This window comes from Pleurodeles waltl, chromosome 7, assembly GCF_031143425.1.
Source record: "Pleurodeles waltl isolate 20211129_DDA chromosome 7, aPleWal1.hap1.20221129, whole genome shotgun sequence".
Taxonomy (NCBI): domain Eukaryota; kingdom Metazoa; phylum Chordata; class Amphibia; order Caudata; family Salamandridae; genus Pleurodeles; species Pleurodeles waltl.
This window is the reverse complement of record NC_090446.1, coordinates 229,660,233-229,683,279: the sequence shown is the minus strand read 5'-3', so window position 1 is coordinate 229,683,279 and position 23,047 is coordinate 229,660,233. Positions and strand designations below refer to the sequence as shown.

Genomic DNA, 23,047 nt, shown 5'->3' with positions numbered 1-23,047 from the left:
TGGCTGACCTTCTGATCAGAAGCCTTAGGGACAGAACAGACTTTCTCCATCTTGAACCTAGCACATGGAATCTGCCAGGTGTGAGTCCCGTCCTCTTAAGTGGTGCCACCCCAGACTTAGGGGGTCATTCTGACCCCCGCGGGCGGCGGAAGCTGCCCGCCTGGCGGGAACCGCCAGAAGACCGTACTGCGGTCAAAAGACCGCGGCGGTCATTCTGACTTTCCCGCTGGGCTGGCGGGCGACCGCCAAAAGGCCGCCCGCCCGCCCAGCGGGAAAGACCCAGCAACGAGGAAGCCGGCTCCGAATGGAGCCGGCGGAGTTGCTGGTGTGCGACGGGTGCAGTTGCACCCGTCGCGATTTTCAGTGTCTGCCAAGCAGACACTGAAAATCTTAATGGGGCCCTGTTAGGGGGCCCCTGCAGTACCCATGCCAGTGGCATGGGCACTGCAGGGGCCCCCAGGGGCCCCATGACACCCGTTCCCGCCATTCTGTTTCTGCCGCTGAAAACAGCCAGAAACAGGATGGCGGGAAGGGGGTCGGAATCCCCGCCGCCATGGAGGATTCCCTGGGGCAGCGGGAAACCGTTGGGAAACCGCCGGTTTCCCTTTTCTGACCGGGGCTTTACCGCCGCGGTCAGAATGGCCCCAGAAGCACCGCCAGCCTGTTGGCGGTGCTTCCGCGGTCGTTGGCCCTGGCGGTCCATGACCGCCAGGGTCAGAATGACCCCCTTAGACTTTTGGAAGTGCACCTGAAGGTGCTCTGCCAGCCCCACTGTGGTGCCAACAGAACCAACCCATAAACGTTGCATCACCTCCCAAAATTTCCACTGCGGAGCCGCTGCCCAACACATTGCCTTACAAACTCCTCATCTGGACCTCTGGGCGACACATTTCTGGCATAGGAATTCTCATTGCCACCCACAGCCTCCCAGGAACCACTGCTGAATAACACATCCTCAAAGTACCTACTCACATTGCAAGCCCCTCATCAATGGCATCTTTTACGATGATGCAAGACGCACCACGCAGTTTCTTCAGAACCAGCGATTGTGTGATGCATCTTTGACACAGAACTTTGCATTGCAAGCCCCTCATTGATGGCATCCTCAATGATGAAAGAGGACCTCTCATCACAGCCTAGCAACTCCTAAAAACCTCTGCTGCACACAGTATCCTTGACATGGGACTCAGCATCACTTCACAACCAGAATGTGAAGTACTTTTTCAGTAGGTTTAACTGAGTCCCTGCAGCTGGCTGAACCTCCATCGGGGTCGATCTGAACCTGTGACTTTGTCCCGATCAAATACCCACAGTCTGCGATATGTGCTTTTGCCGACAAATTCACTTAAATATTTAAAACTGCCTTTCTCCGGTTCTACTGATTACATTTTTGTTGTTTTGGGCTTACATTATTTATTACATTTTACTGTATTGTTCTAAATTGGTATGGGATTTTTTTCATGTTTTATTTTATTATGGTTTGGTGTGCTGAAAAAATATAAGTTAAGTTAAGTGTGACTCTTGTTGTGTCAAGCTTCCAGAGGGTTCAGCACAGGTTAATTTAGGATTTGCTTGTGACTTTTCCCTCACAAAGATTGGGTTGCTGCTTGAGTAGGGTTTTACCCCCTTAACCTCTAACCCAATTTGGTATAACTGATTCCAGTTCTTCCAACACATTGGTTGTCCCCCAGTCATTTTTAAAAAGAGTGTGGCTGTAAAATGCTGGATACAGGGAAGTACTGCACACATTGTAGACCTGGCATCCTTGGCGTGGTCTGCCCTGTCTTTTTTGCCTCTGCTTCCCATGTTTTGACTATTGTGTTGGAATCTATTTCTTGCTGTTTTTGGTTCTCTGGGCACTTTACCACTGCTGACCAGTCCTAACATGCAAGTGCTCCCTGTGTAAAATGTATGTGTAATTGTCTTTTCCATGATTGGCAAATTTGATTTACCATTAATTTGCTAGTAAAGTGCACTAGAGGTGCCCAGGGCCTGTAAATCAAATGCTACTAGTGGGCCTGCAGCACTGGTTGTGCGACCCACATGAGTAGCCCTGTAAACATGGCTCAGACCTGCCACTGCAGTGTCTGTGGGTGAAGTTTTAACCTGCCAATTTGACATGGCAAGTGTGCCCACTTGCCAGTCCCAAACCGTCCCTTTTTATACAAGTAAGGCACCCCTTAGGTAGGCCCTAAGTAGCCCCATGGGCAGGGTGCAGTTTATGTTACAGGTGGGACATGTACTGATGTGTTTTACATGTCCTAACAGCGACATAGTGCCACATTTGGTTTTCTCTGTTGCAAGGCCTATCCCTCTCATACGTTGACATGGAGGCTGGCTTTAAATATATTTTAAGTGCAATTTCTCTTTGAGAGCAGATAGAAATTTGGAATTTGGTGTCTCTGAACTCACAATTTAAAAATACATATTTTGGTAAAGGTGGTTTTTATATTGTCAGTTTGAAAATGCCACTTTTAGAAAGTGGGCATTTTCTTGCTTAAACCATTCTGTCACTCTGACTGCTTGTATATTCCATGTCAGGGTCAGACTGACATTTGGGCTGTTTGTAAATCCCCTCTAGACAGTGACACAAAGGGGGCTAGGGTGTAGCCTGCATATCCTGTAGGGCCATCTGAGCTAGAGTGGAGAGATGAGTTGTCGCTTACACGTGAATCGGCTCTGCCTGACCTCACACAATGCAGTATCTAACCCCCTGGTCTGAGTCTGGAGCCAGGCCTGGGCAAGGCAGGATCTTGTGAACTTTCCTTTGAAGTTTGCCTACTTCAGAGGCAGAAAGGAGTATAAGTAGTGGGCCCAGAACCCCAGATGTTTAGGTTACTTATAGAACCAAGAGAAACCTCTGCCAAGGAGAAGAGCTGAAGAGCTGGAGGAGGAGTACTGCCCCCTTTCCTGTGACTATGCTTTGCTGGGTTGACCTGCAGTTGCTGCTTCTGCCTGAAAGAGGACAAGGACTGGAGTTTGTTTTTCATTCCTGCTTAAGAAGAATCTCCAAGGGCTTGGATTGAGCTTGCCTCCTGTTTTGAAGTGTCAGGGCATCAAAGACTTTCTCTGCCAGCACCTGGACTCTCTTTTGAGACTCCTGCACTGCCAAGTGGTGCCCCACCCAGTCCCTGGGCCCTTGAGAGGTGAAGTCGGCAGACTAAGGACTCAAATCCATTGCTGTGCAGGTAAAAGTTTGATGCACCACATGCAACGCAGCTGAAAAACGAAAGGCCACTCGCTTTGCGGCTAAAATAGATTCTTTGAGGCTGTTGAACGATGCAACACCCGCTTGCAGCTGCTCATAACGCTGCAAACCCTAAGCATCGTGGTTTTCAAACACTGTGGGAACGGATTTCTTATGCATCATGGGTGGGCATCAAAGTCATCGTGAACCTGCACTGATCCTAGGTGCCCGGTCTGTAAATGAAAGCATCAATCTCTTGCAGGAGGGGAAAACGTCTCATCGCCGACCTGACCGGAGAAGAAATGACACACAGCCTTACTTGCGAGTAAGGAATTGATGCATCGTTGATTTTCCTGACACACGCTCGCCAGTGCAGCTTGATTTTTGATGCAATCCAGGTACTTTCTGTAAAATCAACATTTCCATTGTTTTCTGTGGAGTAAGACTCTTATTCTTTTGAAAATTCATATCTTGACTTTTGTATGTTGGATTTTTGTCGTTTTGGTCTTCTTTGATTTAGATAAATATTCCCTATTTTTCTAAACTGGTGTGGTGTCCTCTTTGTATCATTTTCACTGTATTACTGCGTTTGTTGGTATAAATACTTTACACATTGCCCTTGAGATAAGCCTGACTGCTTGTGCCAATCAACCAAGAGAGTGAGCAGTGTGAGAAAGTAGCCTCTTACTAGCATTATTACCCCCATTTCTGGCCTGTTTGTCTGTGTGTTTTGACTGTGTCACTGGGATCCTGCTAGTCAGGACCCCAGTGCTTATAGTTTGTGGCCTACATGTCAGTATGTTTCACAATTTTTGTCAGTATGTTTCACAATTTTTGTCAGTATGCTTGACTGTGTCACTGGAGTCCTGCTAATCAGAACTCCATTGTTCATGCTCTCTCTGGTTCCCAATTTGTACTTACATACTAGTGACTCAGTATTTCACTCCAAATTGGCATACTGGACCCCCCCCTTATAAGTGCCTAGTAGATGATACATAGGTACCCAGAGCACTGGGGTTCCAGGGGATCCTTATGTGTTGCAGTATTACTTTTGCACCCATAAAGAGCCCATACAATGGCTTCTACAGGACTGCCAGTGCAGCCTGTGTGATCTAGTGCATGCACTATTTCCCAGCCATTTTGACTGCACCAGGTCACTTTTAAGTCACCTATATGTCAGGCCTTCAGACCCTGAAAGCTAGGTGCATAGTGCCTGTGTGTGAGGGTACCCCTGCACTAGCAGAGGTGCTCCCCATGTCATCCAGCCCCATTTTCCCAAACATTGTGAGTGCAGGGATGCCATTATAGGTGTGCACTACATATAGGTCAATACATATATGTAGCTTCACTGTGGTCACCCTGAATACGGCCATGTGAGGTGTCTAACAACTGGGAATTGTACTACAATACTGATTCCAGTATTGGTTGCACAATCCCATCCACTCTGTGGGGCTCCACCATGTCCTCCCAGTACTGCCATGCCAGCCTTCTGAGGTTTCAACTGCAGCCCCAGCTGCTGTCACCTCACAGACAGGCTTCTGCCCTCCTGGGGCTTGGGCAGCTCAATGCCAGGAAGGCTGAACAATGCATTTCCTTTAGGAGACGGGTGTTACACCCTCTCCCTTTGGAAATAGGTGTTACAGGCATGGAAGGGGTATCTTCCCAGAGCCACTGGAAATGCTTTGAAGGGCGCAGATGGTGCTCTCCTTGCATAGTCCGGTCTACATTGGTTCAGAGATCCCCAGTCCCTGCTCTGGTGTGAAACTGGACAAACAAAAGGGGAGTTACCGCTCCCCTGTCCATCACCACCCCAAGAATGGTACCCAGAGCTCCTCCAATGTGTCCCTGGGTTCTGCCATCTTGTTTTCAGGATGGTCAGGGAACTCTGGGAGCATCTGAGTGGCCAGTGCCGGCAGGTGACATCAGAGACCCCTCCTGATAGGTGCTTACCTCGTTAGGCGACCAATCCCCCTATCAGGGCTATTTAGGGTCTCTCATCTGGGTGTTTCTTCAGGTTTAGATTGCATGACTCCAGCAGGAATCCTCTGCATCCTTTACTTCATCTTCTATCAAAGGATTGACCGCTGACTGCTCCAGGAACTCTACAAAACTGCAACATCGAAGCAAAGACGACTTCTGAGACCTTGAAACTTCAGGTCCTGCCAGCAACTGCAACATTTTCCAGGTTGTGCACGCTCCTAGGACTGCCTGTCTTCATCCTGCACCAGCAGAACCAAATAACTCTCCTGTGAAGTGACAGAGTCACTTCCCTGCTTCAGCAGGCACCTCTCTGCAGCAACAACCTGTAATCTGGGTCCCTTTCCCTGACCACAAGCTTGGATCCTAGAACACAGGTCATAGACTAAAGTGACCCTGACTGTCCAAAGGTCCAGCTGTCCTAATTTGGTGGAGGTAAGAACTTGCCTGCCTGTGCCAGACAGTATCCTTGTGCACCACATATGTTGCAGCTCCTAGGGCTTCTGTGCACTTTCCCAAGAATTCCTTTGTGCACAGGTCAGGGCACCAGCACTCTATCCTGTGACGCTCAGCTCTCTGAGTTGTTCTTCGGCAGCGTGGGATCCCTTTGTCTAGTGCTGCAACGACTGCCACTTACAACTCCTTTTTCCCCATGCTGTGGGACTCCTGTGCATGCTGCCTGGTCTTCTGAGGCCTCTCTGAGTTGCTGAGTGCCCCCTCTGTCTCTCCCTCCTGAGTAGAGTTGACCTGATCCTTCCTGGACCCTGGCAGCGCCATTTTCCACTAACTGCAGTTTTTGCATTTACCGAGGCTTGTTTGTGAAATCCAGCGATGCAACCCAGACTGCATTCATCCATCCGGTGTGGAACATCTTCTGCACCAACCAGGAACCTGTATCTATCTTCTTTGGTGCAATACTGACTTTGTCTTCTCACCAGTGGTTCTTTTGAACCTTTGTCTGGGTTAGCAGTGTCTCCTGTTCTCCCTGGACTCTTCAGTACTTCTTGGAATTGGTCTCCTACTTCCACAGGTCTTCAGGTCCAGGAATCCATTTTTGGTGTCTTGCAGTCTCTTCTGGTTCTTACACTGCCTTCTACCACAACTCCTAGTGTGTTTTAGGAAACTTGCTGATTTTTACTCCTGTTTTCCTGTGTTCTGGGTTGGGGTATTTTACTTACCTTTTGGTGTTTTCTTACACTCCAGTGCCTCTCTACACACTACATGTGCCTAGGTGGGAAACCAAATTTCACATTCCACTATTTTAGCATATGGGTTTGTTCCCTCTAAGCCCATTGCAACCTATTGTGATTTACACTTTTTGCACTATTTTCTGACTATTTATTTACCTTTGTTGGTTACTATTATATCTATTGTGTAATTTACTTACCTCCTAAGGGAGTATAGTCTCCAAAGTTTTTTTTGCCTTGAGTCACTAAAATAAAGTACCTTTATTTTTGATAACACTGAGTATTGTCTTTCATGTGTGTGAGTATTGTGTGACTACAGTAGTACCCACTACAAACCAGGCCAGCCTCCTACAAGCAGTTGTTATCTTAAGTGTGTATCTCCTTTGCCCTAACTAGAGTGAGGGTCCCAGCTTGGACAGAGTGCAAACTGACTGCCAACCAGACACCCCATTTCTAACAGAAATGATATATGACAGTAATAGTAGTGTGATGCAAATGGGATTTTGTTTACCAGTTTACAATTGGTCCCCTCACTTGTCTCCTTTCTAAACACAGATGATGACATCTATACCAGCAGCTACACACAGATCTTTGGTCAATGGGCTGCTGAGGTAACTGGATCATACAACAGTGGCTCACATTGGCCTCCTGAGAGCAGTTAGTTGTGAAGACACAACACCATCATGCGCCATGTGGGACCAGTAGAGGCCTGACATATGGTGCATTCTTGCCCTAGAATAGATGCCACATATTTAGGCCATTAGATCTGGCAAATCATCTATATTTGCACCGTGAATCCTGGTGGGGCAGCACTGAAAATATATGCATCCAGCAAATTACATGGCCACATTGTATGATGATGGCTGAGAACAAAAACTTGTACCTTACAGTATGCCACATTCCATCTATAGGAGGAATTGCACACATCCTCATTGTCAAGAGTTATAAAAGTAAGGCACCAGACTCTATTTGAAGTTGAAAACTGTGTATAATAAGTAACTGGTGCAATACAGCAGAAGTAGTTAACCAAGTTGCACACTGGACAAGATCACCTCCAATTTACGAAAAGCAACAGATCCAGCCACTTCCTAACAATAAAACTAAAGCTCAGATCAGTTGATGGTAATCTGAAGGGCCTGATTCATGAAGTTAACTTATGTGTAGTAAAGTAACAAGTGTGGAGTCTCTACACTCAGGACAGTGTCTCCCCACTCCGGGCAGGATCGCTGCACAGTGCACTGTAGTGTGCAGAACAGAGACTCCACCCTGATTGTGGAGACTCCACCCCAACTGTGGAGACTCTACCCTGAGTGTGAAGACTCAGCACTCAATATTACTACAGGCAAGTTACTTTCGTGAAGCGACCCTTCATTTGTTGTCTTGTTGCAACATGTAATGATAAGTTAGAATGTTTTGTTTTATAGTATTGTATTTTTAGAATGATTTATGAACATGAGTCCCACTAACCTTATTTCTTTGCCATTTTTCACCATTATGTGCACTTCAGTTGGAGGCTTTCAACTAGCAGACTCTCTCTTTCTCCTTCTACCTTGGTTTACTTTGCATCGGGGAGACATTCCAATAGGCATTATCATGCATCCACCCATGGACTTTTACTCAGGTCAGGTAAACCTGTGATTGCACCAAAATTGTGCTCCTCCCAGACCCAGGTGCTACTTCTCCTCCTTACGTTCTTTTTCTATGTGTGATGCATTCCACATCACACATAGAAAAAGGAAAATGCTTTTAAGGATTGTTTTTGTGCAACAAGGCACTCATTTCTGCACAAACACAATCCTGCTCATAATGCAGGCACTCTTGCAGCAAGGGTTTCTGCATAGCAACTATGCTGCACACAGTGTGCTAATACAAGGAGGGAGAAGATGTGCAGCATATCGTAGCAGAAATGGCACATTTCTCCTCTCTTCATTTCTCGCAGTGCACTGCAGCAACTTTGCTTGCTGCCCTGTGTTGCAGAAACCTTAGTAAATCTGCCCCTATATGTGTTGTTCATAATACGAAGTGGACAAGATATATTTTCTCCACTTTTAAATTGTGACTTAGACGTTTGAATTAGAAGCAAAATCACTGTGTTTCAGTTTCAATTATATACAAAGAAAGCAAAGTACAACAATAATTTATTATATGGATATTTCCGGTTCAGGATTTCTTGGCTAAAACTTTCACACTCACCTAAAATGATAATTATGTAGTTTCTGCATTGAATATGATTTCACAGTCATTTCTGCACATTTTTACATTTGTGCAAAGATTTTCATGTGGTAGAAACCCCAGATTGATTGTTGTCATATAGGCTGATGACAGTGCTTGATTTGTAAAAGAATATGGGCCAGGGCCCTTGACAGGAGGTCAGTTCCACTTGCACCACCCATTGCTGCTGTCAGCACAGCAAATTACATTCCAACGCAACTACTACCCATCAGAAGTCTACAAGTATTACAATTCTGGCTATTCCAATCCTCCAAAGCTATAAGAATGGCTTTGGCAGCAGGTATGAGTAATTTCTATTATGTATTGAAATAATAAACAACTGCTGTTTTGCTGGCTCTAACTTAGACAAACAGTGCCATCATGTGTCAGACTGTCAAAAGTGCCGGAGTTGACAATTAAGTGCTAGTGCTGAGCACCAGAAACCACTAGCTCAAATTAAACACTGGCTGATGAAGAACTCACAGGCCACATGAGACTCAGGAATAACCTGCAGTTTTCTGAACAATATTGCGCTGCTTTTAAGGTTCGATATGTAAAAGGATCATAATAGCCTGCACTGTGCAAGCTGCACGTAATGTTATTATAGGGACATGCCTGATTTGCTACTGTGGGAAACCAATGCTTCTGGATGCTGCAGCAGATCATAAAGCAATAGATTAATTAACGCACTTCTCTTTATGAATGCCCTGCATAATCAGGGGTAAATTGTGGTCTAAATTGTGGCAGGTGGGCCCATTTTTCGAAGGGAATTAAGTCACTGACCAAGCCGCCATCTATGCAGCATTGTTAACGTCAGCATGAGTATGCTCTTTCATGCCAGCACTGGAAAGGACTTCGGTATTTGGTGATTTGTCAAGGTTTCATATCGTTGCTTTTGTGCCTCTGTTTGCTTTACCACCAAAAAATACCCTATACTGCATAATGTACAAGAAAATTCCAATCTGTGGACCCTGTGCTTTTTTGCAACTAAGGCCCTGATTTATACTTTTTGACACAAACCTGCGTTAGCACAGGTTTGTGTCAAAAAGTATAGCGCCAGCTAGCGCCATTCCAGAGAGCCAGGCCAGCGCCATATTTCAGGAATGGCACAAGCTGGCGTAAGGCCCGATTAGCATCAAACTACATGACGCTAACCGAGTGGGGAAGCCGTAGGGGGAACAGCGGGTTTAGCGTCAAAGGATGACGCTGGTATGGGCAGAGGCATAAATAATGCCTCTAACCAGCCTAGCATCATTTTCTGACATTAAAACACCATGGACATGACTCATGTCTTAGTTAAAACAGGGGTCATGCCCGCCACCCCAATGGCCATGCCCAGGGGACACATGTCCCCTAGGCATGGCCATTGGGCCCAGTGCCATGCAAAGTTAGGTCCTCCTATGGCACTACAGAATTCGGTTTTTTTACTTACCTCTACTTACCTGGGATGGAGTCCCCATCCTCTGATGTCCCTCGGGTGTGGGTGGGGGTGACTCCGGGGCTAGGGAAGGGCAGCCTGCCCTGACGAGGTGCTAAATAATGGCGCTAAGCAGGCTTAGTGTCATTATTTAGGCCCGCCTCCCTCCCGTGCACCATTTTTGCACAGGAGGATAAATAAGGCGCCTGGACTTAGAGTCATTTTTTGACCCGGAACGCATCCTTGCATCTCATTGCTGCAAGGTAGTTTTCCGCAGGCAAAAAATGACTTTAACTCCAATATTTTGACGCTAGAGAGGTCTAGCGCCAAAATATAAACATGAGTTAAGTTTGTGCTGAAAAAGCGTAAAAAAAATTATAATATTTCAGCGCAAACAGAGTATAAATATGTCCCTAAAAGCTTGCTCAGCACTCTCACAGTGGACAGAAACAGATGGAAGCAGGAAGGCCATCAAAAAGAACCACACACAGGCACACCACGAGCAGAGACAGCTAAAAGGAGCAGGACACAATTTCACACAGAGGCATGAAATGTTATTGCTGATGTGTGTGACAATGTAACCCTTAATGATCTTATAAAACAGCAAATATCCCTACAAACCAGAAGGCTCAGCACAGATCACATAATTGTCTGTTTAGCCACAAGAAGCTGGCTATGATAGGGTAAGTGCTCCAACACAGTTGAACCTTCAGGTTCAGTTGAAAGCCTTGGAGGCCTGTTCGCCACAGCATTTTTTGATTATGTAAAAAGTACCCTTATAGTTATTTTTTACATACATGCGTTTGTGAATGGGTCCCAAAACGTCAATCTCCCTATTAGTAAAAGTGCAAAGAAGGCGCAGTTGCCTCCATTTGTACTAATTGTCTATGAATATTCTCTTAATGATTAGATTTGATACCATTTAAATGTTTAGGGGCTAGTTTTAAAGGACAGGTAGGAGCCATTAAAAGTGTATACAAGGGTATGTTTTTACATGTTCTAAAATGCATTCGAGAGCACGTGTAAATATAGACTACTCTCTAGAATTAATGAACTTCGCATGGCATCCTCAGGGAAATCTGTGCCTGGCACAGGTTTCCGTGCAGATCCCATGGACTGCAATGAGTTCCGAAACAGGATTCCATATCCTTGGTTAAGTAATATTTGTGCCAAAGAACTTGGTACAACGGAAGTGGAATCCAATAGGAAAATGTATATTATTTTCTTAATTTTTTATCATATTAAAAAAAAAATAAAAAAAATGCTGCTGGTAAAATATTATTCCCCGTGGAGGAACCCAATCTCTGCTTTCATATTTCCAGTCATAGAAGAGATTTTCATTTGCTACCCATAAATGAGCAACTTCTTTTAAAAATCCTCTGTTTTGCTCATAAAGCACTTTCATCTATAGAAAAAACTACATTCTCAACAAACTGCGTGAGCCCTCCGCTTAGCTAATGTCCATTTTGCTTCTGTGCCTCACATTGAGTGCCCACGATATTGGGGGGCGATCATTTTCCGAGTCATTGATTGGAATTCTTCGCCTCTACCGCTTCACCAGTAAGCAAACTATGCACTTAGAAAACAACTACAAACCTGGCTATTCCTACAGGAATAGAAAGGCTCTTACATATTTCTTCTTGTTCTCTCAGTGGGAGGACGCCTTTTATGTCCGTAGAAGTGTGAGCCACAAATATAAAAAAAAAAAAAAAAGTTTTCTGTTCGGTTAGGTATGTGAACAAATGCTGCTCCATTTCCAGCCAGAAGCAGCACATGACTTGAAAGCTCCATTGACGAGCAACCATTTATCACTGTTGCGAACGCCCTACGGAATCCAAGCTATCTACTCGGAATAGTGGATTCTGCGCTAGAGGACGATGGATCACAGCGACATAGGTTTGAAGGGATGTCATCAATAAAAGGTGTGAGGATCAACAATATTAATCAATGGTATAAATCTTCAGTCAAGGAAGTTATTGATTTATTTCCCTATATTAACAATGCTAATGTCACGAAGGTCACTCTCAAACACAAATGATAAGCATATAAGATCAAAAGCGGTTGATTGAAGCGTTGCATATATCTCAATTTGATTAAGACAATCAAACAAATTATCTCTAAAAGAATCACACTTATTAATAATACAAAAACTGGTAATAATGGCAAAGTATACATTAGTTCAGCATCAAATGATTTCGAAATAAGTCATGGGCAATTCAAAGTCAGTCTCCTCACTAACCACAAATTAGCATCAACATGTGGGGCTTCATGTGAAAAGAATTTAGTAACACAAATTTAGAAAACCCCTAACTCAATTAGTAATGGAAAACATTATTAATGTGCAGCAATAAAATCATATGTTGCAGCTGGTACCTGGAAAGCAAAAGAGGCACAATTCACATTTCAATGGCATACATTACCAAAAATAATAGAAGAAACAGCAAATGGCTTGCTTCAGTCTGAGGACACCATCAGTTATTTCATGAGAAGATTTAGGCCTAACGACAGCTACAGCCAATAAGTCTTGAACCATCAGAATCAGAACTCATCTGTTAAATCTGCACTACTCACACTCCCCTAGATAATTCTAAGCAAGTTGTTAAACTAAATCCTAATGAGCTCATGATTGGTCAGTCTATGGGGTGGTTTCATTTCAGCCAATCAACAACTAAATTGATGAACTAAAACACAACTAATCTACGCTAACTATAACATTTTCTTACTATGTATCGTCGCTTCTTCTGTCTCTTCTGTAACCCCAATATTTTCTCGCCTTTCGAATATCTTGTTCCCAAGAAGAAACTTTTACGGTTTAGTTTCACTTCCATCCTCGAGAAAAGACCAGATATTAGCAACATTATCAAACAATAGAACATTTCAACTTATGAAATACTTGGTTAAAACATGACCTTGTAAGGCATAACGCTTCAACCTACTAGGGGTAGCTGCGAGCACATCTACACAAACTTCGAAGACACTTTTCTGAAAAGCTTTGATTCAGGGAAAATAACCACAGCATCTGAATATTAGTTTGCTCAGCCAAGAACAGAAAAACTAACATTTTCAAAAGTCACTCATTTTGCACATTAGTTCATTATACATTTTAGTATGAAAGTCATTAATAAACATATTAGAAAATTCACACTCTTACACTGTCTAAGATAGTACAAGAGTGTTGCTCTTGCACTGCAACTACTAAAGACACCAGTCAGCATAAAACTGTGGCTGAGATTGATTCTACATTTAGTGCTCCTATTGCTCAATTTATCGGATGTGGACTGCACACTCTACCACATTTTTTAGCAGACTGGTACACAAGAGTTGGACCTGCTTATTTTGCCACCATAGGCAGTGACACAAGGTTATTTGTCATTCGCAGTGTTGGACTTGAATATCGGGAACTCTGGCACCGTCATACCAGTTTGCTTGAAAGGGCCAGTGTGTGGGCCATTTTTTCTGGTCCTGTGTCAGTACAACAAAACCAGAAAAGGCAAGACCAATAGATCCACCTTCAACTGTTTTATTAAAAAAACACATTAAATGGATTAGAAATGTAATGAAAGAATGAGAATGTATGTATGTTTTTAGGCTTCACGTCTAATGGTGCCTGTACCAGTATTGGGTTTGGAATGTAATGGTTCTTGCACCATTTAAGCAAACATTTTTTATTCAATTGATACTCCATACATACTGAAAGGGGCTTCAAGTCAGCCTTCTTCCACTATTGGCTTGATAAAGCCTAACAAACCTTGGATCATCCCACAGTAGACTATTATGCTCATGTCATCCTATAATCATGGATGTGTTATTTAGCTTTTTTGTTGCATGCATGGGGAACTATGTTACATTTTGAAAAGCGAATTGTGCCATCCCACACTTAGGGCCAGATGTATGACTATTAATAATGGTGATTTCCAAATAGCGATTATTACTGAAAAGCTATTTGGTAACCATTATTCCCATTGTATGAATCTTTACATTTTAAATTTGTGATCCATAACGGGTCATAAATGGGCTTGCCTCATGAATATTAAAGAGGTAGGTCACTGTTTGAGACCCATTTGGAATGATGGCCGGAATAATGGGCTCAGCAGACTACTATGTCTGTGATTGACTTTAAATAAGGAAATATTTTTACTTTGAACCTAATCCCGATTTCTGTGAAGGAAAATGGGCTGAGTTTGAAAAGAAAAACTTTAAATGTTTTAGTTCCATTTTTTAAGAGTAGGCATTGGTTCGTCGGGCCATTGCCTGCTCCTAAAAAAAATCTTTTTGGGACCACTATCCATTTGCTAATGATTACCCGTGCCTTTCAGTAGTTTGTAAAAAAATGTAGGTTTTTTTCGACTGTAATTCAGTGGCAAAACAATACATGCTACTGTGATTCCGTATTTGAAAGTGACACCTTAAACATGGCCTTCAAAATACCAAACCTCCACTCAACTCAAAGATGTAAAATGCTCTCCTCACTGTTACAGAAAGCTCCACAATGTACTGCAGGAAGACAGGTATGGGCAAATACAATTATAATGTACAGGAGAGAGAGAAGTAGATCTGTGCTAAACAGTTTCTTCTAAAAGAATAATGCCAAAATAGAACAGGGGGGCATAATAGTCAGAGAATGGCAGTACTTTCTGGGTGTCACAGGCAGTGGTGGTTGGTGGAACTTAAACGGGATGGGGTGCCTCTTGTATGGTTTTAACATGTGGAGTATTTCACTTTAGTACATCAGTGATATCATTGTAGTGAGAGACATTTAATAAAACTGTTAATAAATGCCTCTCATTAAAGTGATATTAGGTGATGTACTAAAGTGCAAAGCTCGAGTATGTTAAAAGAGACTAGAGCACTTTTCTTCAGGATGCATGCATCATGAACCCACATATTTGAAAGTGCTCTCTTCTATGCTTTTAACATGCAGGAGCGTTTCACTTTAGTACACAGGCTATGCCACTATAATGAGAGGCATTTATGAATACTGTTAATAAATGCCTTTCAGTACAGTGATTTACTAAAGTGAAATACTCCTGCATGTTAAAATCATACAAGAGACTAGAGCAATTTAAAATATGTCACTTCAGGATGCACACATCCTGAGCTCACATATTTAAAATTGCTAGCTTTCATGATTTTAACATGCCTGTGTGTTTCACTTTAGTACATCAGTTCATATCAATATATTGAGAGCATTTATTAACAGTTTACATACCTCTTGTTAGACTTGGCATCCTTGGCGTGGTCTCCCCTAACTTTTTACCTGTACTTCCCTGGTTGTTCCTGTGTGCTGGACTCTATTTTTCTGTTTTGTTTGATCCGGACACTTTACCACTGCTGACCAGTGCTAAAGTGTGAATGTTCCCTGCATAAAATATATGTGTATATTGGCTTACCAGTGATTGGCGTATTTGATTTTCTTGTAAGTCCCTAGTAAAGTGCACAAGAGCTTCCCAGGGACTGTAAATCAAATGCTACTAGTGGGCCTGCAGCGCTGGTTGTGCTACCCACGTTGGTAGCCCTGTACCCAGGTCTCAGACCTGCAGCTGCAGTGTCTGTGTGTGCAGTTTAAACTGCCAATTTGATCTGGCAAGTATACCCACTTACCAGGCCTAAACCTTACCTTTTATACATGTAAGGCACCCCTAAGGAAGGCCCTAGGTAGCCAACTGGGAAGGGTGCAGTGTATGTTAAAGGTGGGACATGTACTTTTGTGCTTTACATATCCTCACAGTGAAATACTGCCAAATTCAGTTTTCACTGTTGCAAATCCTATCCCTCTCATAGGTTAACTTGTGGGCTGCCTTTAAATATCCTTAAAGCATAAATTCCCTTTGGGAGCAGATAGAAATTTGGAGTTTAGGGTCTCTGAACTCACAATTTAAAAGTACATCTTTTAGTGAAGTTGTTTTTTTAGATTGTGTTTGAAAATGCCACTTTTAGAAAGTATGCAAACACAAATAATGGATGAAATGTGGAACCAATCAGACATTAGAAAGTAGGCATTTTCTTGCTTAAACTGCTCTGTGACTCTGCCTGTTTGTGGATTCCTTGTCTGGGTCAGTTTGACAGTTGGACTGTTTGCACCTCTCCTCTAAACAGTGACACAAAGGGATTTGGAGTGTAGCCTGCATATCCTGATGGGCCATCTGGGCTGAGGGGATGGGAGAAGTGGTCACTTACACCTGAAAGGGCTGTGCCTGCTCTCACACAGTGCAGTCTCCAAACCCCTGGTGTGTGTGTCTGGGACCTGGCCTGGGAAAGGCAGGATCTTGAAAACATCACAGAAGAGGACCTAAACCCCTGAAAATCAGATTACTTCTGGAACCAAGAGGAACCTCTGCCCAGGAGAAGAGCTGGAGACGCTGGAGGAGTAGTACTGCCCCTTTGTCTGTGACTGTGCTGGGTTGTCCTTCAGTAGCTGCTTCTGCCTGAGAGAGGACAAAGACTAATTAAGTGTGACTACTTACTGGTGAAGAATCTCCAAGGGCTTGAACTGAGCTTGTCTCTTGTTGCTGAAGTCTCAGGGACAACACAAACTTCTCTCTGCTGGTACTGGGGCTTTCTGCTGAGAGTCCTGCCTTGCCAAGTGGTACCCTAACCTGTCTCCGGGCCCTTGAAAGGAGCAACTGGCGGAAAAAGACAGAAATCTACGCAAAGACCGATGTGCTAGGAAACCTTCGATGCACCACCCACCCCACGGCTTATAAACAATATAGCGCCGGCCTCTCGGCTAAAATCAACACTCCGCCTGCATCGCGGCTGAGAGATTGACGCAATGCCTGGAGAAACGACATGCAACACCTGCAGTGGCTGCTGTTAATGACCCAAGCACTAACGCAGCACGGTTTCTTGACACCGTGCAACCGGATTTCAACACAACATCGCTGGGTGCGGAGAATCATCGCAACCTGCCCGAACCTGAGGTGCCCATCTGGGATTGACGCATCGTTCTCTTGCAGGAGAGAAAAACTGACGCATGGCGACCCGACCGTAGTAGGAACAACGTACAGTCTCGCTGGCCTTTTCCGATGCACACTCACCCGTGCAGCTTTATTTTGATGCTACCCAGGGACTTTTGAACAATAACAGCATTCTCACTGTTTTCTAAATATTAAGACTCTTATTCTTTTTTAAATTAATATCTTGACTTGTGTATGTTGGACTTTTATTGTTTTGGTCTTGTTTTGTTCAGCTAAATATTCCCTATTTTTCTAACCCTGTGTTGTGTCATTTTGTAGTGTTTTCACTGTGTTACTGTGTGTGTGTGGGTACAAATACTTTACACATTGCTCCTGAAGTTAAGCCTGTCTGCTCATGCCAATCTACCATGTGGGTGATCGGGGATTAACTGAGGGTGATTTTCCTTTACCCTGATTAGAGTTAGGGTCCTTGCTTGGACAGGAGGTAACCTGACTGCCAACCAAAGACCCAGTTTCTAACACCTCTCAATATAGTATTATAAATTGATGTACTAAAGTAAAACAGCGTGCATGATATAAACACACAAAAGGAACATTTTTAAAAACATGAGTTTAGGTTGTGTGCTCTAATGTGCAAGCCTGTGGTTTGTTTTTATTGTTTCTAAAACAGTAAAAACATACCAGGGGCTGGCAGGTGCTAGAGTGTGAAATTATTAATAATGTTGTGTCACTAACTGAAAGAAAAATGTGTGTTTAAAAGTGCAAGGCTGAAATGTCCAGAACGCCTGGTCCTGGGCCTCCCCCGCCACGAACGAATCTCACAACACCTCAAATCCCTTCACTGGATCCCCATAGACAAGAGAATCACATTCAAGATCCTCATCCACACACACAATTCCCTCCACAACACCAGCAAAACCTACCTCAACAAAAGAGTTAACTTCCACACTCCCACACGCAACCTCGGATCAGCCGACCTCGTCCTAGTCACAGTCCCCCGCATCCAATGCACCACCACAGGAGGCAGGTCTTTCTCCTACCTCACCCCCAAAACCTGGAACTCCCTCCCCACCGACCTTCGCAAAACCAAAGACCTCCTGGTTTTCAGAAAGAACCTCAAGACATGGTTGTTCGACAAGTGACCCTCCCTGCCCCCCCTGAATCCCCCCCAGTGCCTTGAGACCCTCACGGGTGAGTAGCGCGCTCTACAAATTCTTTGATTGATTGATTAAAATGTAAAATGAAGCCCACTTTGAAGACTGACACAGTTAACTCAAAAATAATAAATAACTGTCTAACTAAATGTGTTTTGTGTTTTACAGACTGTAGATAATGAAGAAATAATAATTAGGAGTTTAAAAATGAATAGTTTGAGTTTTATGAAATGTTATACTGCATTGCACATTTTACTCTCTGTGTTTAAAAAGCCTCAAAATGAAATAATGTGATACTTAGAAATTCTGAGAACAATGGAAAGTTTTCTGACCTTCCTGAAACATTGTGGTTTCTGGAAGGAAATGTTCTAATATTGAAATATTAATGTAGTTGCTGCCAAGACCGAACATGCACATCAGAGAAAAATGTCTTTCAGTAATTTTGTGTAGTTTGAAAAATGTTACATTCCTCAACGGAAATGGTGATGTTCGTATGGGAGGCTGAACCAACGAGAAGGATAAAACTGTAAAATGTGCAAGGAAGAAACATGTATAGCTGTATTTGGTTCTGTCCTAACCACCACATCATCTGACCAATAGTAGAGTAGCTAATTATTTTCTGGGGCTTTAAAATAGCAATGTTTAGGTGATGTGAGTTGGAGATTTTATTATTTCTTGCCCAAGTGCAGACTTACTTTCTTTCTTGCTCAAAAGAGACTTATTTCTAGCTGCAGTTACTGTCTAAGCTGTGTTTAAATGTGCACTTATTTCTGCAAATGAAAAATTGTGCTATATGACACTTACAATTCAGATGCATTAAGGCAAAACTTTACTGAACTTTTCCCATATGTCACTGTCCACTGAAGATGACCAGAAGATGCTCAACTGATGAAGGTTTTGCTGCCTGCTGAAACCTATGAGGAGATGTATGACCTAATGTGCACATTTGTCTTTCTTGCAAGTTTACATGTTTTCATGTTTTTCTCCTCTAGAAACCCAACCATTATATTTGCTAGCGCCATAGATAGATGTTTTTCAAATTAGTTTTTGTCTTCTTTTTTTCTTTTTGTCTTTTTTTCTTTTTGCATGAAGCCCAACATGCTTGGGGTAATAGTTAGAATGTCACATTCTGAATTTGGCTGCACACAGTAACTGATTGTAAATATTTACATCTGTGTTAACTCAATGCATTAAATTTCAACAGTGCACCTGATACTGCTATTATTCTGCTATGGTCATTCTTGAGTGCCTAATAAATTCATATTCTATCAAAGCTGAGATTCTTTAGAAGGTTTGGTCAAATGGTGTTATTCATGCATCTTTATAATTTGGTTTTGCGCTTGATTTACTTGATCTGAGCATTGTCAATCTAAATAGCAAAACACATGCTTGAACTTTACTAAACTGGTGTGGTGATTCATGGCTAAATAGGTCATGGTGTGTTTAAATCACTGACTCTAATGTTGATTAATGATGGTATTGTTAAGTTTTGTTTATTGTTGACTTTGTTTTGTTCAGAGCCACACACTTACACTTTTCTCAGTCCAAAGGTTCATTCGACCTCATGAGGGTAGATGGTTGACTACCCTTACATGTCCTCTTCTAAATAAAATACCAAAACAAATATAAGGTAGGACGCACAAATAGAATTTGGTTATTGCAGAAGATCAGGTGAGGTTTGGCTATGTCCCAGTATGGTTATGTCTCAATAAGAAGAGATTTGGCTATGTCCCAGTAGGAGAAAATAGATTTTATGTCATTCAGAAAAATTTGGAAAATTGGTTTTACCAATGTTTCTTTGAAAATTAAAAATGTTGCAATGGTTGTAGGGATAGAATTTGATTTAGCCAACACATGTTTGAAGATGTTCTCAGTGTTCCTAATGTGATTTGTGATTGAGGGTTTTGCGCTTGCACTGCTTAAGCAAATCACATGTGAATTGTGATGTTTGTGGGAATTAGTGAGTTGGCATACTCCAATGTAGTTTGTTAGAGAGTGTGCGTACTCCAAAGGGTGCATGTAGGAAAGTCGTCAAACTTCAATCATGTGTGGTGCCTTGTGCTCCAAAATTGCCCATGTGGTTGTTGTTGTACGGACCATTTGTTGGTCTAAGACTCCGGAGAATTGATACAAGTATATGAGATACTTGGGTTTTTGTTGTAACCTGTCCTTTTTTAGTAGGTCGATCTAGCGTGACTGACAAAATTCCTAGAGTGTGTGTTAAAGGGATGTCTTAGTTTGACTAATATTGGTGATTCCTGAGTGCACATGGAGGATCTAGAATTTGGTCAAGGGTAAAATTTGCTGGTCGAATTTTACTCGTGAGTCAGAGAATGCTGAAGTTGAATGAGTAGTTATCAGAGCTAAATATCGCATTTGAAAATTCTGTGAGGATTCCAAAGTGTTTGTGTCCTTCACCTGTAGCAAGCAGACAAGTTGGTGTTTTTTTTTTATTAGTGCTTGCAATATTTTGCATTATTTTTGTGAGATATGATTTTTGGGAGGACAAGCCGCATGACTTTGTCAGCTTGTGTGCATAAGAGTGACATCACATAGGTCCGCTCTGAGATAGGTCGATTGGCGAAAGGGAGCTCATGAACAGATAGGTGGACAACCGTGAAGGGCTACTGGTTAAAAGAGACAAGCGAAAAGGATTTTGGGTCAAAATCTGAGTAAAAAATGCATTTTTTCAAAGCGTTAAAGCGTGCGTTAAGGGGAGATGAATATATTTCAGCTAGAGTAGGAGAAATTTGCCGGCCAGAAGGTACTCCAGTACATGTCGTAATTGAGGAGAAAGCTACCAGAGCATTTCTTTGGTTAGAACATTGGTGCAAAATATCAGAGAATGAAGGGAGTTTAGCATTTCCTGTCCATGGAACTTATAATATGAGAACTTTAGAAAACTTTAGAAAAGTGCTGTACGATTTAAAACCTCCTCCAAGACCAGCACAATCTGAAGCTTCAGCTATTTGGGAATTAGTAGCCAACAACAAGAGAAATTAAAATTTGAGACAAGAATGAGAAAAGCGAAGAAGACATTAGCAGAAGCTACATGGGAACATTTTGGAGAACTGAGACTTTACAGGGAATTAAAATGTTTCCTGCAATTACAAAAGAGAAAGAGAACGGTGTCAAACAAAAGACTAAAAATTAAAATAAAGAGTCTTCTGAAGGAGATGAGTCGGAGTCAGTTGAGGCTAGAAAATCATTGACTTCTGATGATGAATCAGATGATGATTTATAATGCAGTTACTGAGAAGCCATTGTTCACCATATACAGCACAATCCAAGTACTATTAGTGATCCAAGTGCTCCACTTCCAGTTGTAGTAACACAAAGTCTAGTACAGATCGCAACTAGTATTCCTCTTATTGCTGTTACTCAGACACCTATGATTCTGACTGTCCCACCTGTAGTCTATCCTACTGTTCCTGTTGTGAGTTCCGCACAGAGTATAACAGGGCCTATTGTACAGTCATCACAGATATCACAGGCTTACCAGAAACCAGTCATGGTCCAGATGGAGTCTATACCTAGTTTAGTGTCTCCAGTACAGGTTCAGAATATTCAGGGGTACACACCTGTTGTAAGTTCCCTGACGAGTTCTTTAATTTTGACAGTACAGAATTCAGGAGTAACTTACTCGAAAAATCAGAAAGTTCCTGAAGCATTAACAGTATCAGCTACTGATCGGGCCCGTTGCACCATTGTTTACCCAGGGAAATAATGAGAATAATGTACAGAATGTTTTCAATTCAAATGCAGAAATGGAGAGATCAAGGCACTCATTACAACCCTGGTGGTCGGGGATAAAGTGGCGGTAAAACTGCCAACAGGCTGGAGGTAAAAAAAAATGGAATCATGACAAGAGCGGAAACCGCCATTACTCTGACCGCCACGGCGGTAGCAACAAGCACCGCGGCGGTACCTGCCAACAGCCAGGCAGAAGACAATGTACCGCCCACTGCATTACAACACGCCAATCTGCCAGCTTTTCGGGGCGGTACCAACGCCATCAAAAGCACGGTGGAAACGGAACACTGCAGGGAAACAACACCTCTCGACACTCAAGGAAGAACCAGGACGCCATGGAGCCCGAACTGCAGTTGTTCCCCATGCTGGTATACCTCCTCAAACATCAGGAACATGTATACCGGCAACGGCGACCACGGTGAGTCCTGCACCTAGCACACAGGGGAGGGGGGAGAAAAAAGAGAGTGACACACACACGCAAGACGCAACACCTCCACCCCGACCCCCTACACCATACACACACACAGATGCAACAACATTACATATACACCCCGTAACCCTCAGGAATAACACAGGGACAAAAGAAATGGAGTGAAATGAGTGTAATACAAGTAATTATTAGAAATATGTTCAGAAAGAAATAAACAGTATGTACAACAAATACAATATATACAAAAGGAGGGACAATGCCCACTCCAAAATGTCCATGGCTCACCGGGCTATAACACATAGGCCAAGGCCACACTTGACTCCTGCCTCAATAGGGAGAGAACACTGGAGGGGCATCAGGTCGGAAACACACAGGCACCTCAGGGGGACAGGGAATGGGGGACACCTCAACCGGAAGATGGTATAACGCCACTGGTCTGGAGGGGGCTCCATGCCCACTGCTTGGTCCTGGGGAGTGCAATGCCATAGTCTCTAAAGTGGGTGGTTTGCCTACTGCTTAGACCTGTGGGGTGCAAAGCCACAGTCTCTCAAGTGGGTGGTTTGACCACTGCTTCGTCCTGGGGATTGCAAAGCCACAGTCTCTCGAGTGGATGCCTTCTTCCAGTGGTTCTGGAGGGGGATTTGTGCCCAGTGTGCTTCATCCTGGCAAGGAGGGGCTGAGTGAATGCCTTCTTCCAGTGGTTCTAGAGGGGGCTTTGTGCCCAGTGTGCTTCATCCTGGCAAGGAGGGGTTGAGTGGATTCTTTCTTCCAGTGGTTCTGGAGGGGGCATTGTGCCCAGTGTGCTTCATCCGGG

General features: G+C 43.3%; 1 long non-coding RNA gene across 1 annotated transcript in view; it reads left to right on the top strand.

The window, feature by feature from the left end:
- LOC138247239 (uncharacterized) overlaps positions 1–23,047 on the top strand; it is a 120,169-nt gene that overhangs the window by 74,527 nt on the left and 22,595 nt on the right. The gene's annotated exons all lie outside the window — the stretch shown is intronic.